Source organism: Sciurus carolinensis, chromosome 1 (genome assembly GCF_902686445.1).
Source record: "Sciurus carolinensis chromosome 1, mSciCar1.2, whole genome shotgun sequence".
Classification (NCBI taxonomy): domain Eukaryota; kingdom Metazoa; phylum Chordata; class Mammalia; order Rodentia; family Sciuridae; genus Sciurus; species Sciurus carolinensis.
In genome coordinates this window covers 31537748-31555389 of record NC_062213.1, presented here as the reverse complement: position 1 = coordinate 31555389, position 17642 = coordinate 31537748, and the positions used below count along the sequence as shown (strand labels likewise).

At 36.1% G+C, this 17642-nt stretch overlaps 1 pseudogene; it reads left to right on the top strand.

The window, feature by feature from the left end:
• The window catches only part of LOC124979404 (proliferation-associated protein 2G4-like), a 76377-nt pseudogene that overhangs the window by 4652 nt on the left and 54083 nt on the right, over positions 1 to 17642 (top strand).

Genomic DNA, 17642 nt, shown 5'->3' with positions numbered 1-17642 from the left:
TCTCTTTTTGATTTAAAAAATAATTTCTTTTAAAAATTAAAAAAGTTCACTTCCTCAATTTCCATTATTTTTAGCGTTATCTGCTGTGTTCATTTGCTCTTATATTTCTTTCGTTTTCATCTCTATTTCAGAGACAATTTTTTCTTTTATTTCTCTTCCTTGAGTTCTGTCACCTCAAAGCTGAGCTTTTCTAATTCTGATTTATGGTGTTCTTCCACATCTTGAGTCATTTTCTGAGTGTTTTCGTGCCTGATTTTAAATGTCAGGTTACCGTTGTGAGCCATTTTGAGGACACATCTTCTTGTCCTGTTTCACTAGTCTGTACGAATGTATCTAGTTCGCTTTTTATTCAGTTTTCTCATACTTATTTTGTATGGCATTTTCCCTCCGTACTCTCCTGGTGGTTATTTCTATGGGAAATTAGTTTTTTTTGTTTTTCTTAATTTGCACAGTGAAGCACAGTGGGAGGAAATCTTTTCCTACTTCAACAAGCTCCTCCTTTTGCTGTTTTTGTGCAGTGGTCAAAACCTCGGTGACTTTTTCACTTTATTTCTGGATTCCCTGAACCATTTCCCTTCCCACTGGACCTTTCTTTCCTTTGCCTCGCTTGTCCCTGTACTGCTGGCATTTGTTCCTTTCTTGGCAGCGGCAGGTTCTCCTCAGTGTGGAGCTTTGTCACAGATCCCAGCAGTGGGGAATCACAGATTTTCGAGTAGCTGCGGGGCTGAGATCCTGCGGCCTGCAGCGCTGCAGGGGCCCAGGCACGCTGAGTGCTGGCTGTCACAGCGCCCGCCCAGCCCGGTCCGCACTACTTCACCTGCCAGCTGCAGGGTTCCAGCCGCCGCTGCCTGTCTTCTTCCCCTGGCAATCTGTGACCTCTTGTGTTGTGAGGTCTCCTTGCTTTGTTATCAATGTCCAGGCGTTTTGGCTTCGGCATCTACTTCCCTTTCTTTCTCTCTCTCTCTGAATTCAGCGGTTAACAACCTTAGCCACGCCCCATCCCAGCATTCATTTTCTTTCATTCTTTCTTTCTTTTTAAATTTTTTTTTACTGCTTTTTAGTTGTCGATGGACCTTCATTTTTTTATGTGTGATGCTGAGACGTGAGCCCAGTGCCTTACACACGCTGGGCAAGTGCTCTACCACTGAGCTACAACCCCAGCCCCCAGCATTCATTTTCAACGGCATTGAAAGCTGGGTCAAACGTGCGATTGAGCATACATGATCTTCCAGACAGGCTTTTTAAATTAAAGAGTGGTCCTAAATATTTTTCAAATGTATTGTTCCTTGTATCACCACTTCCTATTTAGTTGCTTATTTCTTTTCTAATTAGTTGGGCTATGTTCACCTTCACCTTCCTCCTCCACTCCTGATTTAGATAACCTGTCTAATATGCAAACATTATCATATCAATTGAGTTTATTACCGCATGACTTGTACTTCTACTGAATAAATTAGAAACTGGGCAGGGCATGGAAGACCTCCATGACTAGGGTCTTCCTTCCTATTCCATTTGACTCCCTTCTCTTGGCCTTCAAACTCTGAATTAATTGTACTTGTGGTCCAAGCACAAATATGATTGTTTCAAGTTTCTGTGCTTTTGTGTATCGTATTGCCTAGTTCTGGAATGCCTTTCCCACTTTTCCAAATCTTCTGGTTAATTTTTTCTTTTCTTTTTTCTTTTTGGTACTAGGGATTGAACCCAGAGGTGCTTAACCACTGAGTCACATCCCCAGCCCTTTTTTTATATTTTATTTTGAGACAGGGTCTCACCAAGTTGCCTGGTTAGAATGTGCATTCTCCTGCCTCAGCCTCCCTAGCTGCTGGGATTACAGGAGTACCTCACTGTGCCCAGCTCTTCTGGCTAATTCTTGTTGGACGTTCCAGAGTTTACTGCCCTTCTCTGAGATCCCACAGCATTTTGTACTTAATTTTATCTTTTGATCTATAGATAGATTGATTTGCTAATGTGTCTGTCTCTGCTTGACAGTAGACTACAGACCATATCTTTTTTTTTTTTTTTTTTTTTGGGTGCTGGGGATCGAACCCAGGGCCTTATGCTTACAAGGCACAGGCCATATCTTACTTGCCTTCATGCCCCAGTGTCAAGAACCATGCCTTACACAAAAAAGTAATATCTTCACTGCTTCTTCCTCCTATTTATCCTTTCTGAGTTATTTTTACCTCTCTTGGTGCTTCACTATGCCCTATTTTATTTACTTTTGGGCTATATTAAAAGAAAAAAACAATGCTGATTACTTCCAAATTCCCGTTTCTCACTCCAGAGCACTTATTCACTTATTCAGCTGCTTGGATAACATCTGTGCTTGCATGTCTCCTAGGAATCCAAAATCAAGATCCAACTTTCTATTGGTGTTCCATCTATTGACCAGGGGTACCCTGTTGATCATGCGAAAAAATAAGAATCATCCTAACTCATTTTTTTAAAACTCTCAAACATCAGGTCTTATTGATTCCACTTCCCAAGACTATCTCATTTTTGTCTCTTTCTCTCCTTACCTACTATCTCTGCATCAACTGAAAGGCATATCATCTCTCACGTAAAACCTTGGAAAATAGATTTTTAACTGCATTCCTGTATGCACCTTGACTTCCTCTATTTTACACATAACAGACAAGATGACACTTTGAAAATTAAACCCTGGTTATATTATCCTCTACTTAAACCAATCAATAGCTTTTCATTGTTCTTAGCAGGAAATCTGAAAATCTTTAAGCTGATCTATAAGTGCCTTTCTTCCTTTTGTTCTTGTTTCCTTTAAGTTCCTCAAATTTCCAGCTTCTTCCCATCACCCAGTTATGGTATTTCCCATGTCTGGATGCTCTCTCCATCCCACTTCCCCGTTACTGGGCCAAACTCATACCCTAGCTTTAATATGGTAAATATTTTCCTGCTTTGCTTTATATTCATACTACTTATGCATGCATCCCTAAATAACATAGTATAGTTTGGCATTTTCTGATGCTTTATATAACTGAAATCACACTGCATCATTTTATGACTTGTATTTTATGTTCAACATTTTTTTAAAGGATTCATTTATGTTGCCGAGTATATAGTTTGTACATTGTCGCTGTTCTTTAAAGTTCCATAAAATCTATTCTAGATTTGATGGACTTTAGTGTTTCTAGTTTGGGACTATAATGAACTAAGACCAATGCTACTATGAACTTTCTTGTATATATATCCTGGTCTACCTGTATTCTCTTTTCTTCAGGATATGGATCATGGATGCCAAACTATGTTCTACAGTGGACATTCATGATTATACTGTTAGTTAGTTTTCATTACTGTAGCAAAATATTTGAGACAAACAACTTAAAATGAGGAAAGGGTTTATTTTGACTCATGTTTTTAGGTTTCAACCCATGAATGACTGGCTCCACTGCTATTGGACCTCTGTGGTGGGGCAGAACATCTTGGCAGGGATACATAGTAGAGTATACTACCTCATGGAAGCCAGGAAGCAAAGAAAAATAGAGGAAGGATCTGGGGTCCCAATATCTCTGTCATGGACGTGCCCTCAGTGACCTAACTTCCTTTCTCTAGGCCCTACCTCCTAAAAGTTCCATCATCTCCCAATAGCACCACAGACTTGCAGACAAGTCTTTTGCATATGGGGACATTTAAGATCCAAACCGTAAAACACTCCTAAATAAGAGTGTTTAAAAGTAATTGTTACTACATATCCTGACACTTTTTAAATCATAGCAACCTGATGAAAGTATATTTTGCATACACTTTTTATTATAAATTAACATTTTATAAGTTGATAATATGGCAATGTGTGATCAATTGTTTCTAAACAATCCCTATTACCCAAATGCCCTTCTGCAATGTAATTTTGTAGCTCCTCCACTAAACGGTGGCATCTCCTTCTCTTTTCCCAAAATTTGAACTGGCCCCATGATTTGCTTTAACTTATAGGTCTAGGTCTTAAAAAGTCTTTCAGCTTCACGTTTACTCTATGGAATCCAGCCATCATATAAATAGTGTCAGGCTAGAGTACAGAATGATAAGAGACTGCATAGAGAAGCCAAATCAGGTCCCATTTTTTCCAAACTATCTCAGATGAAGTGTCAGACACAAGAGTAAAGCCATCTTAGACTCCAGTCCCAGTGGAGCTTCTGCTGAATGTAGTTGCTTGAGTGACATCAGTCAATACTATGCAGAGAAATAATAAATTGTTGTTAGTTTAATGGAGGAGCTACAAAATTACATTGCAGAAGGGCATTTGGGTAATAGGGATTGTTTAGAAACAATTGATCACACATTGCCATATTATCAACTTATAAAATGTTAATTTATAATAAAAAGTGTATGCAAAATATACTTTCATCAGGTTGCTATGATTTAAAAAGTGTCAGGATATGTAGTAACAATTACTTTTAAACACTCTACAACCACTAAGTTGTAGATATTTTGTTATGTAGCAAAATGTTGCTGAATCACAACATAGCAAAATCCTTAAAAATCTTAACTCCCTTGGTATTAGTTTCCTTCTTCCTATAATCTTTATATCTTAAAAGATATTAGATGTCATTTTAAAATTCGTACAAATTTTCATGGTAGTGTTGTTACATTTTTTGAAGTGGAAATGGCCTCTATGTTCTAATTTAAAAGAGTGCAATAAATTAACAATAAATTCATAAGATAGAATAGCATAAAACAAAACTACATTGAAAGGATTTTTTTGTTTTGTTTGGTTCCTACATTTCCTTATTGGCTCTTTGTAGTTTATAGGTAAAACATTAGAATCCATTTTGACATAATTATAAAATCATGGGCTATAACTTGTTCTAATTCAGTTCTCAGTACATCCCCTTCCTTTCCCCTCCCCCACTCTCTGCTCCCTTTCCTCTACTGATTTTTTCTGCCATTTATCCATAGTTTTTCTTGAATAAATTTTTTGTGGATATACATGATGGTGAGATCAACTGTGGTATATCATGTGTACATAGGAATGTTTCGTCCCTTCCCTTCATTTCCTGAAAGAATTTTTAATGACTTTGGAAAATGTCAAAGAAAAATACCAGGTGATTTTATATATATATTTCATTTTCAAGTTGTTAAAAAATTGTACATAAAGACTAGAAAAAAATGAATACATTAACAGTGTTTTGGTGGTTTTGATTTGACTTTTCCTACTCTTTGAAAGTTTCTACAGAGCATCTTATTTATATAAAGAGAGAAAAGAAATAATGTCTTTTGAAGTAGTAGAAAGTTTGTAGTCAAAAATGACATGCTCTGGCAGAGAAAATGTCAAGATGTGGCACTCTACCTTGGTGGCAATCAATTCAAATTTCAGGAGCAGACTCGAAAAGCTTGGTAGCTTGGATTTTTGCAATTTGAACAACTTTGAATTTTTAACTGTTTAATTTTCTAAACTAATTTTTTAAACCCTACTGTTTTTTTACTGTTGGAAGTCTTTCATAAAAGAAAAGATATCTTGAGGTCCTGAAAATAAAAAGTACATAATCTTAAAGGACAATCCTTTAAATACATTTAACTTTATAAATAACTCATTATGCTCTTTCTAATTTTCATTTTGTTATGGACTGGTGGAAACATTATTTGGGAGACTCTGGTCCAAAGAAAGAAAAAACAACACTAAAATGTAAAATTATACAGGGATAGCAAATGGCATATACATTCTTAATCAGTAGGAAAGCACCTAGGTTTCCCCAAAAGATTATCTTTGAAGTAGAGAGTAATGGAACTTCTACAGCCATGAGTCAAGTTTGGCTTCTCTCTGCAGCAGAGTTTTTTCAAGTGGAGGTGCTTATAAGATAATCATTCTCCAAAACCCCAACCCAGACCATTGTTACTGAGTCTCTGGGAATGTGGCCTAGGGAATCTACATTTTTAACAACATCCTCAGGGGAGTCATACATCAGAACTTGAAGGAAACACTATCTTTGAGGGATTCTTTATGGTGATCTGGTTGGTTGTTACATACATAAAAATTCATCAAATGTACAATTAACTTGTTTATGTCAGTTATATTCCTTCAAAACTAAAAAGAAACAAAAATGTTTCTAAAACATAATGTTTTAGCAAATAAGTACATCTATTATTCAGTAAATTCTAATTTACACTGGTAACTATAATTTATACTTCTATTGTACTGAAGCAGATTGTTTTGCTTTTTTGTTAGCAAACTTGGTCACTGGTCATTTTAGAAAGAGTCTTTGGCTTGCTTTTGGTTAGAATAATCTAGATTTTTTTAGTAGAAAAAGAATTTTAGTTTATAGCCAAATTTGTTTGCTAAACTGATGATTCAAGTAAACGGTACTTTCAAACCCTGTAGTCTTTATTTTGTAAATGTGAAGAAATGAAAGTTTATGTAGAAAGTATGGGAGGGAAGAAGGGGAAGGAAGGAAGAGGAAGGAGGAAAGAAAATGGAAGAAACAGTTGCCTTCAGGACAAATACTCTAGCCCATTCTCTCGAAATAAGATACTTCAGAAAGTTTTTATTTTTTTAATTTCTTTTTGATTCATTGTACACAAATGGGGTACAACTTTTCATTTCTCTGGTTGTACACGAAGTAGAGTCACACTGTTTGTGTAATCATACGTGTACATGTGGAGATTCCTTAGAAAACTTGGAATGGAACCACCATTTGACCCAGCTATCCCACTCCTTGGCCTATACCCAAAGGACTTAAAATCAGCATACTACAGTGACACAGTTACATCAATGTCTATAGCAGCTTAATTCACAATAGCTAGATTGTGGAACCAACCTAGATGCCCTTCAATAGATGAATGGATTTCAGAAGTTTTGATTCTTAAATCTCTCATGATTTAGTCTTTGAGTCCCATTTAGAAAAACCTTCTCTACTGTATAATAGCTATTGCAACACTTTATGTTTGAAAATATTTTGTTATTTTTTTACTGGTGTGGCTTTATAACTTTATTAATATTATTTTTTAATGCATAAATATTTCTATATTAGAAAGAGAGAAGCAAAAACCACCATGATGGGCAGAGTATCTTTAAGATTTCGTGGCCTCTAATTTTGGTCCCTGATTTATTATACACCTTCACAATTTTACTCCTGTGAGGAGGACTGTTTTCTCTTGGAATGCTACATTCTTTGTGGATGAAGTGTTCAGAGTCTTTAACACTGTATTGGAGTGCCCCTTGAGTATTTAGCATCTGGATACAGCCGTCATCACAGTAATGAGAGATAGAGCAGGCCAGAACTGACTCTGTCCAGGGGAAATATCAACACCAAATCTTACATAGCTCTTTCCAGTGTTGCAAAAATAATGGATCAATAAGAAATTTCTATGAAATACTTCTGCAGCCTTGCATCTAATTTGTGTTATTATATACATACAGCCTATTGTATACATAAAATTATTCTAATAGCGAATGATATTATTATGAAAATTTCAAGGGATTATAAGCCATGATTTTCATAAAACAGTTGAAGGCTATTATTTTAGACTCTGTTTTTCTCATACATATCTAATAGTATCTTTTTCTTTTAAAATAGCAGTGGTAAAAATATTAGAAGGACTTCTGAACTCTAATAAATGGTCCATGTTTGCTCAATAATGATTGCCTTCATATCACCAAGAGAGACAAACTTCTAAAGTAGATGACCCATCTAATTTACCTGTATACATTAAAAACACTTGTAATTCCAGCTACTTTGGAAACTGAATCAGGATTGTGGTTCCAGGCCAGTATTGACAACGTAGTGGGATCCTGTCTCAAAAAGCAAAAACAACAACAGCAAAAACCTCACTTCTGTTGCTTTTATTCTAAAAATCAGAAATATGTAATAAAAACATAAACTGGGAAGAAAATAACTAAAATGACTGACAGAATATCCACTTAGAGATACTCTGTTACCATGCATGTATAAAGATATATCGAGTGAGTTTGATAGATCAGTACAGTTATTTGTCACAATGACTAGACCTTGCTTATGAATATTAACCCAACCACGAGGGTACTTATAAAAGCCCAATTTACAAGGAGAAAGTTTGAAGACAGAGTTGGATAACGTGTTTATGGTCACACCCCTAGTAGATGGAAGACTTAGGATTTGAGGCCAAGAAGTCTCACTTAGGAGTTCGTATTCTTTATCATTGTGTGTGTGTGTGTGTGTGTGTGTGTGTGTGTATGTGTGTGTACTGGGGTTTAAACCCAGGGATGCTCTGCCACTGAGCTACATCCCCAGTTCTTTTTATTTTTTATTTTGAAACAGGGTCTCACTAACTTACTTGGTTCTTCACTAAGTTGCGTAGGTTGGCCTCAAACTTGCAACCCTTCTGTCTCAGCCTCCTGAGTCACTGAGATTACAGGAGTATGCCACTATGCCCAGTCTCTTTATCTTTCTTAAAGTCACATATGCTCATATAAACACCTTTATTGAGGTTAACTGATATAAAAGGCAGAACATACTTAAAATACACCTTTGGTTAAGTTTTTAAAAAACATTTTTAGGTGTGCAGTTCAATAGTGCTCACTTATGTGCTATGTAACAGATCTCCAGAATTTTGTATTTTGTAAAACTGAAACTTTATACCAACCAAGAACAATGTCCCATTTTTTCCTTCCCTTAGCCTCTGGCAGGCATCATTTCATTTTTGGTTTTCATGAATTTGAATACTTTAGATATCTCATATAAATAGAATCAATATAATATTTATATTTTTAAAATTTATCTAATTTTGCATTATTTCCTTCAGGTTCATTCAGGTTGTAGCATGTGTCAGAATTTCCTTTTTAAGGCTGAATAATATTCTATTGTATATATACATTACATTTCATTTAAGTGTTCATCTGTCAATGGACAATGGGTTGCTTCCAACTCTTGACTATTGAGAATAATGCTGCAATGAACATGGGTGTGCAAATATCTCTTGAAGATTCAGCTTTCAGTTCTTTTAGATACATACTCAGACATGGGATTGCTGGTTCATATGGTAGTCCTATTTTTAATTATTTGAAGAATTGTCATACTGTTTCCATGGTATCTGCACTATTTTACATCCTGGTTATTTTGTTGTTGTTGAGTTGTAGGATACTAGGATTTATAGACACTGGGATTACAGGTGTGTACCACCATACCTAGCATCATATTATACTTTTTGAAATGCCCTAAAATCTCCATCACCAATTGAGGATGTGGCTAGCCTTCTGCAACTTACTTTGGTTGCATAAATCTTTCCTTTCCTTATTTGTAAAATTAAAAGATTTCACTTGAAAATCCCAAGTGTATCTTTTTCTTATAAAATCTGGTATCTTATGACCCTATTGTGTTACTTCTGTATTAATGTGTCAGGATATTAATGAAAGCATATCCCCAAATACTCATATCTGAGCACTCTAAGTTCCCTAGGTATCTATATACTTATCTGATGATGATGATGTTGCTTAAATCATTTTTTTAAAATATTCTTTTGATTATCCTTCTCTAATGGAAAATTATTTTTCCAGGAAGATAGATTTGATTTTTGGAGACAAACAGAAGTTATTTAAAGCCAAGAATGACAGGCACTTAAAATGAGATAGGTTTATCAAATAAACAAAACTGATTTATTTTTAAGAATCATAAACCATCAGTTAAAAGAAGTTAGTTTTAAGAGAGAAATTCAAACATCAATTTTGAGCAAAGGTCACATCCCAGCCTCTGATTTTGAAGGACTCATACTCAACAGAATATGTACATTCTATAAGTTGGCTATAAAAATTTACCCTCTATCAAGAAGCTGGTAATTCATTGCTACTGATGATAAAGTATTGAAAATACGATTCCACATGATTTATTACCTGCATGCTTTTGAAAATGACTTTTATCCCAAAATGCAGTTCCTTTTTGGTGTAACTTTTCAACTATGTTTAAGAAAAAAAATACCCAATACTGATGATTTTCCATCTCCCAACAGAAATAGATCTAAACTTATTCATGAAGTGATTCTAAAAGCTCCCAGATTTACACTCTACATTGTAAAGATTATGTGAAAAATGAAGAAAACAGAAAAAAAGATTTTTTTAATGAAAAACATACCTGGTCATAATCAAGGACCAATTACTTTACATTAAAATGCAAACATTTGAAAAGCAAAACCTATATCCAGATAGAATAAAACAGAAATCAGTCAATCAAACTCAGATAAGTTCAGTTACATTTTTAAACCTGGACCAGTAAGGAAGTTATAAGAAACATGGGTGTTTGAAGTTGTGAAATTATATATATAAATATATATATATATATAAAGTTATAGATTTATGTACTTGTTATATGAGTTGACTTTTGTACTTAAAAGCCAAAGTACAATACCCAAGGCCATTCATTCCTTGCTGCAGTGAACTAGAACCATGTGTTTAAGATGGCCAAAATGCAAGACAAAGCAGACTTGAATTCCAGAATAAAAGTTGGATTGAAGGTACTTAGAATAACCGTCAGACATACAACCTGCTTTGTATGTGTCAGAAATAAACCTTTATCTTTTAATACTCTGAAATATTAGGTTTGCTTTGTTACTGCAGGGTAGTATAATCTATCCTGACTAATGCTCCATCTATCATTAGATAGATTAATTTCTGAGTCTAAACCTGTTGTTCAATCTTTATGGAGTTGTCATCAATTTACCAGACTGGCTTAGAAGACTAAATAAGAATTACAGTTGAAAATCTTTAGCATCTTTGTGCTGCAAGGTAGACTGCAACATATGAGAACAATATTTAATAATAAGTCCATTATGGATATTATTATTAAATCTATGCATAACAATTTTGTGAAATTGGTGTTAATATCTTTTCTTATAACAATCTTATTAAAGTGATATTATCATTTCCATCTTATAACTAAGGTAAATGAGGCTTGGAGTTGTTAAGCAATTTGCTCAAGTTCATTTCACAAAACTCTTACTAAATATAGAAGTAGCTTTTTATTCCAGAACAGTCTGACCCCAAAATCCATATTTTCCAATTTATTCCACATAAACATTTGTCTGTGACATACAGAAGTGCATCATGTTGACATTCATTTATTTTAAAAAATATTTATTGTTGCTAACCATATAAGATACTCTTTGTTAGCATTAGAGATACAGAGGTGCACAACCAGATTAATCTTGTCATTGAAGAAATCTCAGTCTTTCTCAGATAAGTAAAAACATCATTATGGATTAGTACAACAATTTATGTAATGAGAAGTATGGGATTCCAAAGGAAGACATGTTGGAGAGGTCACAGAAGGCTTCAAGGAGGTGATAAAACTTTACCTGAGTCTTGGAAGACAAATGTGACATTGACTGATATTGCTAAAACATGCTGTGTACATGCCTAATAGGTATGTTGGGGACTGTAGGTAGTTTTATTTCTAAGTCACAATTATTAGTGTGTTCAGTTCATGCAACAGGTTGCCCAGTGGAAATACAGCTATTGTGATAGAACTGTATACCAGTACAAAGTACTTGGCACTACTGCCAGAGATGCTGAGATATCACCAAAAGCAGAGAAAGGTACAGAAATGCTGATTTACTTCCTCCTCTAGTCTAATCTCCCACCACTGTCTCTCATTGACAGTCTTAACTGGAAGCCAACTACAAGGGAGCCAAAAAAAAAAAAAAAAAAAAACAACAAAAAAAACAGTCTCAAGAGCCAGCTTTTTGCCACACAAAACACAATAGGGGAAAATTAAGGAATGGATCTGAAAACAAATAGCAAGTGAATATTAAATGCTCATATTCTTAATTCTTAAATGCTCATATTATTCCATCAATAATATCCTATTGTGTCAGTTTGAATCCTTTCAGAAGCAGACTGTGAAGTGGAAATTAGGGTATAGGAGGCTTATTGAATGATGGTTTCAGGATGAACACTGTAGAAGGGAGGAGAAAGAAGTAAGATTGGGCAGGGGTAGAAATTGAGCTGCAAAATAGTTCCTTTAAAGCCTCAGCTGACCACATAGGTGGTTCTGCAGCCAAGACACCTCTTCAATACTACGGAGTTAGGATTGTGCCTTCATATTTCCAGCTATTCTGAGCTGGAAGAAGGTTAATGGGAGAAGCTAGAATTCTCACTGCTGCAGCAGGTCACAGGGTCACAACTAATAACTGACTCCTTCCTCTACTATGTATTCTAGATCCCTGTACCCCTCAGCTACCACCTCTGATGGTCTCTGTGGACTCATTGAGTGGTGGCATGACCAAGACTCTCTTCTGTGAGGCACTTGTATCACAACTTACCATGTCCTTCTCCAGCTAAAGTTTCTACACTTGTTATTTACCATCAGAATTGAAGCAGTGAGTACCGAGGGTCACCCAAGTTGGTCACCTGGGGCTCCACATATGTTCCAACAAGCCCTACCTCTTCCTGATAGAATTAATTTTCTCTGCAAAAATGGTGACTCGCTATCATGCTGATGGAACTCTGCTGCATCTGGTCACAGGGTCACAACTAATAACTTATTCTTTCCCTCACAAGAAGCCCAGAAAACAGCCATGGTCTGTAGTTCAATTGGACTCTTGCTGTATCCCTTGTGGAAATGTTCTCCACAGATCCCAGAGGCCTATGCTACACTAATAAAGAGAACTTCAATTTCACTAAGGATCAATCGTTGAGGTGCTTAAAAATTTAGTGACCAAAAAGAACACAGGAAAAGATACAAAAGAAGGAGGATCCAAGATGGCAGACTAGAGGGTGACTGCATCTCCTGTCACTCCAGAACCCAGGATTCAAAAAGGGGAGGTATTGAGAGACTTGGACCAACATAGAGCCATGGGGTGAGTGTCTCCTACTGGGTGAAGCTTGGCCCGGGCGACAGGCCTGGACAGGGGCAGCTTCTCAGAGCAGGGCAGGGCAGTTGGAGTCTTCCCCAAGCAGTCCAGCTTTCTCCAGCGGCAGACTTGATCCACAGCCAGTTTCTAGGAGGAGGCTGCCCAGTGAGAGCTTTTCCACACAGAACCAACCCCAAGCCCTGAAACCAGCGGTGGGCCCTGGCCCCCAGGTGGCTTCTGGGACCAATGCAGGACAGGCAGATGCTTTCCCCTAGCAGCCTGGTTCCCCCAGGCAGGGGTAGGCCCTGTCTATAGCCAGCTTCTAGGAGCAGGACTGCCCAGTGAGAGGATTCCCAAACAGAATCAGCCCCCAGCCCTGGACCCAGTAGCGGGCTAGGGGCAGCTTTCTTCGGAAGCACTGCGTTATCAAGTTCCTCCAAGATTTCTGAAGGTGGGGAGGTGATAAACTGGAAATCTACAGGGACACTATAAGCCAATAGAGGAAATCTGCAATATCTCAGAGTCCCCCTGACATCTGACCAATATGAGAAAACAAGGGAAGAAAATGTTCCAAACAAACCTAGACACTAGATCAATAAAACCCAATGACAGCACAGCAGAAGAAATGTCAGAAAGGGAGTTCAGAATGTACACAATTAAAACAATCAGGGAAGCAAATGAGGAGATGAAAGAGCAAATGCAGGCATTAAATGATCACACCAATCAACAGTTAAAAGACCAAATACGGGAAGCAAGAGATCATTTCAATAAAGAGTTAGAGATACTGAAAAAAAAAACAAACAGAAATCCTTGAAATGAAGAAAACAATAAACCAATTTAAAAATTCCATAGAAAGCATAACCAATAGGATAGAACACCTGGAAGACAGAACCTCAGACATTGAAGACAAAATATTTAATCTTGAAAACAAAGTTGACCAAACAGAGAAGATGGTAAGAAATCATGAACAGAATCTACAAGAATTATGGGATATCATGAAAAGGCCAAATTTAAGAATTATTGGGATTGAGGAAGGCTTAGAGAAACAAACCAAAGGAATGAACTATCTATTCAATGAAAAAATATCAGAAAATTTCCCAAATCTGAAGAATGAAATGGAAAACCAGGTACAAGAGGCTTATAGGACTCCAAATATACAAAACTACAACAGACCCACACCAAGGCACATTATTATGAAAATGCCTACCATACAAAATAAAGACAGAATTCTAAAGGCTGTGAGAGAAAAGAATCAAATTGCATTCAGGGGGAAACCAATAAGAATATCAGCAGATTTTTCAATCCAGACCCTAAAAGCTAGAAGCAGATTTTTCAATCCAGACCCTAAAAGCTAGAAGGGCCTGGAATAACATTTACCAAGCCCTGAAAGAAAACGGATGCCAACCAAGAATCTTATACCCAGCAAAACTTACTTTCAGATTTGACAATGAAATAAAATCCTTCCATGATAAACAAAAGCTAAAAGAATTTACAAAAAGAAAGCCGGCATTACAGAACATTCTCAGCAAAATATTCCATGAGGAAGAGATGAAAAACAACGATGCAAATCAGCAATGGGAGGAACTAGCCTAAAGGAATAGCCAAATAAAGGAGAAACCAAACCATGTCAAAAAACAAAAATGAGTCAAATGACTGGGAATACAAATCATATCACAGTGATAACCCTGAATGTTAATGGCCTCAACTCATCAATCAAAAGACATAGACTGGCAGATTGGATTAAAAAGAAAAATCCAACAATATGCTGTCTGCAAGAGACTCATTTAATAGAAAGAGATACCCATAGATTAAAGGTGAAAGGATGGGAAAAAATATACCATGCACACGGACACAGCAAAAAAGCTGCAGTATCCATCCTCATTTCAGATAATGTGGACTTCAAGCCAAAACTAGTCAGAAGGGATAAAGAAGGACATTACATACTGCTTAAGGGAAGCATAAATCAGCAAGACATAACAATCATAAATATGCCCTGAACATTGGTTCATCCATGTACATCAAACAAATCCTTCTCAATTCCAGAAATCAAATAAACCACAAAACAATAATACTAGGCGATTTTAACACACCTCTCTACCACTGGATAGATCTTCCAAACAAAAACTGAATGAAGAAACCATAGATCTCAATAACACAATCAACAATTTAGACTTAATGGACATATATAGAATATACCATCCAACAAAAAACAAATACACTTTCTTCTCAGCAGCACATGGATCCTTCTCTAAAATAGACCATATTTTATGTCACAAAGCTACTGTTAGCAAATACAAGAAGATAGAGATACTACCTTGTATTCTATCAGATCATAATGGATTGAAATTAGAAATAAATGACAGAATAAAAAACAGAAACTTCTCCAATACCTGGAGATTAAATAATATACTATTATATGATGAATGGATAACAGAAGACATCAGGAGGGAAATAAAAAAATTCTTAGAAGTAAATGAGAACAAAGACACATCATATCAAAATCTCTGGGACACTATGAAAGCAATACTTAGAGGAAGATTTATTTCATGGGGCGCATTCAACAAAAGTAGTAAAAATCAACAAATAAATGACTTAACACTACAGCTTAAAGCCCTAGAAAAAGAAAAGCAGACTAACACCGAGTAGTAGAAGACAGGAAATAGTTAAAATCAGAGCTGAAATCAACGAAATTGAAACAAAAGAAACAATCAAAAAAATTAACAAAATAAATAGTTGGGTCTTTGAAAAAATAAACAAAATTGATAAACCCTTAGCCACACTAACAAAGAAAAAGAGGGAGAAAACTCAAATTACTAAAATTCAGAATGAACAAGGAAATATCACAACAGACACGAGTGAAATACAAAACATAATTAGAAGCTACTTTGAAAATCTATATTCCAACAAAACAGAAAACCTCGAAGACATCAACAAGTTTCTAGAGACATATGAATTACCTAAACTGAATGAGGAGGACATACACAACTTAAAAAACTCAATTTCAAGCAATGAAATAGAAGAGGTCATCAAAAGCCTACCAACACAGAGAAGTCCAGGACCAGATGGGTTCTGAGCTGAGTTCTACAAAACCTTTAAAGAAGAGCTCATTCCAATACTCCTCAAAGTATTCCATGAAATAGAAGAGGAGGGAACCCTCCCAAACTCATTCTATGAAGCCAATATCACCCTGATACCTAAACCAGTCAGAGATACATTGAGGAAAGAAAATTTCAGACCAATATCCTTAATGAACATCGACGCAAAAATTCTCAACAAAATTTTAGCAAACAGCATGCAAAAATATATTAAAAGGATAGTGCACCACAAACAAGTGGGTTTTATCCCAGGGATGTAAGGTTGGTTCAACATCTGGAAATCAATAAATGTCATTCACCATATCAACAGACTTAAAGTTAAGAATCACATGATTATTTTGATAGATGCAGAAAAAGCATTTGATAAAATACAGCATCCCTTCATGCTCAAAACACTAGAAAAAATAGGGATAGTGGGAACATTCCTAAACATTGTAAAGGCCATCTATGCTAAGCCCATGGCCAATATCATTCTAAATGGTGAAAAACTGAAAGTAATCCCCCTAAAAACTGGAACAAGGCACTTCTATTCAATATCATCCTTGAAACTCTAGCCAGAGCAATTAGACAAACCCAAGAAATTAAAGGGATACGAATAGGAAAAGAAGAACTCAAACTATCCCTGTTCGCTGATGACATGATTATATATTTAGAGGAACCCAGAAGTTCCACCAGAAAACTTTTAGAACTCATAAGTGAATTCAGTAAAGTAGCAGGTTACAAGATCAATGCTCATTAATCCAATGCATTTTCATACATAAGTGATGAATCTTCAGAAAGAGAAGTTAGGAAAACTACCCCATTCACAATAGCCTCGAAAAAAATAAAATACTTGGGAATCAATCTCACAAAAGAGGTGAAAGACCTCTACAGTGAGAACTACAGAACACTAAAGAAAGAAATTAAAGTTAATCTTAGAAGATGGAAAGATCTCCCATGTTCTTGGATAGGCAGAATTAATATTGTCAAAATGGCCATACTACCAAAAGTGCTATACAGATTCAATGCAATTCCAGTTAAAATACCAATGATGTACCTTACAGAAATAGAGCAAGCAATTATGAAATTCATCTGGAAGAATAAGAAATTCAGAATAGCTAAAGCACTCCTTAGCAGAAAGAGTGAAGCAGGGGGTATCGCAATACCAGATCTTCAACTCTACTACAAAGCAATAGTAACAAAAACGGCATGGTATTGGTACCAAAATAGACAGGTAGATCAATGGTACAGAATAGCGGACACGGACACAACCCCAAATAAATACAATTTTCTCATACTAGACAAAGGGGCCAAAAATATGCAATGGAGAAAAGATAGCCTCTTCAACAAATGGTGCTGGGAAAACTGGAAATCCATATGCAACAGAATGAAACTAAACCCCTATCTCTCACCCTGCACAAAATTCAACTCAAAATGGAATCAGACCAGAGACCCTGCATCTTATAGAAGAAAAAGTAGGTCCAAATCTTCAACATGTTGGCTTAGGATCAGACTTCCTTAACAGGACTCCCATAGCACAAGAAATAAAAGCAAGAATCAACGACTGGGGTAGATTCAAACTAAAAAGCTTTCTCTCAGCAAAGGAAACTATCAGTAATGTGAAGAGAGAGCCTACAGAGTGGGAGAATATCTTTGCCAACCATACCTCAGATAGAGCGCTAATTTCCAGAATCTATAAAGAACTCAAAAAACTCTACACCAAGAATACAAATAATCCAATCAACAAATGGGCTAAGGAAATGGACACTTCACAGAAGAAGATGTAGAAGCAATCAACAG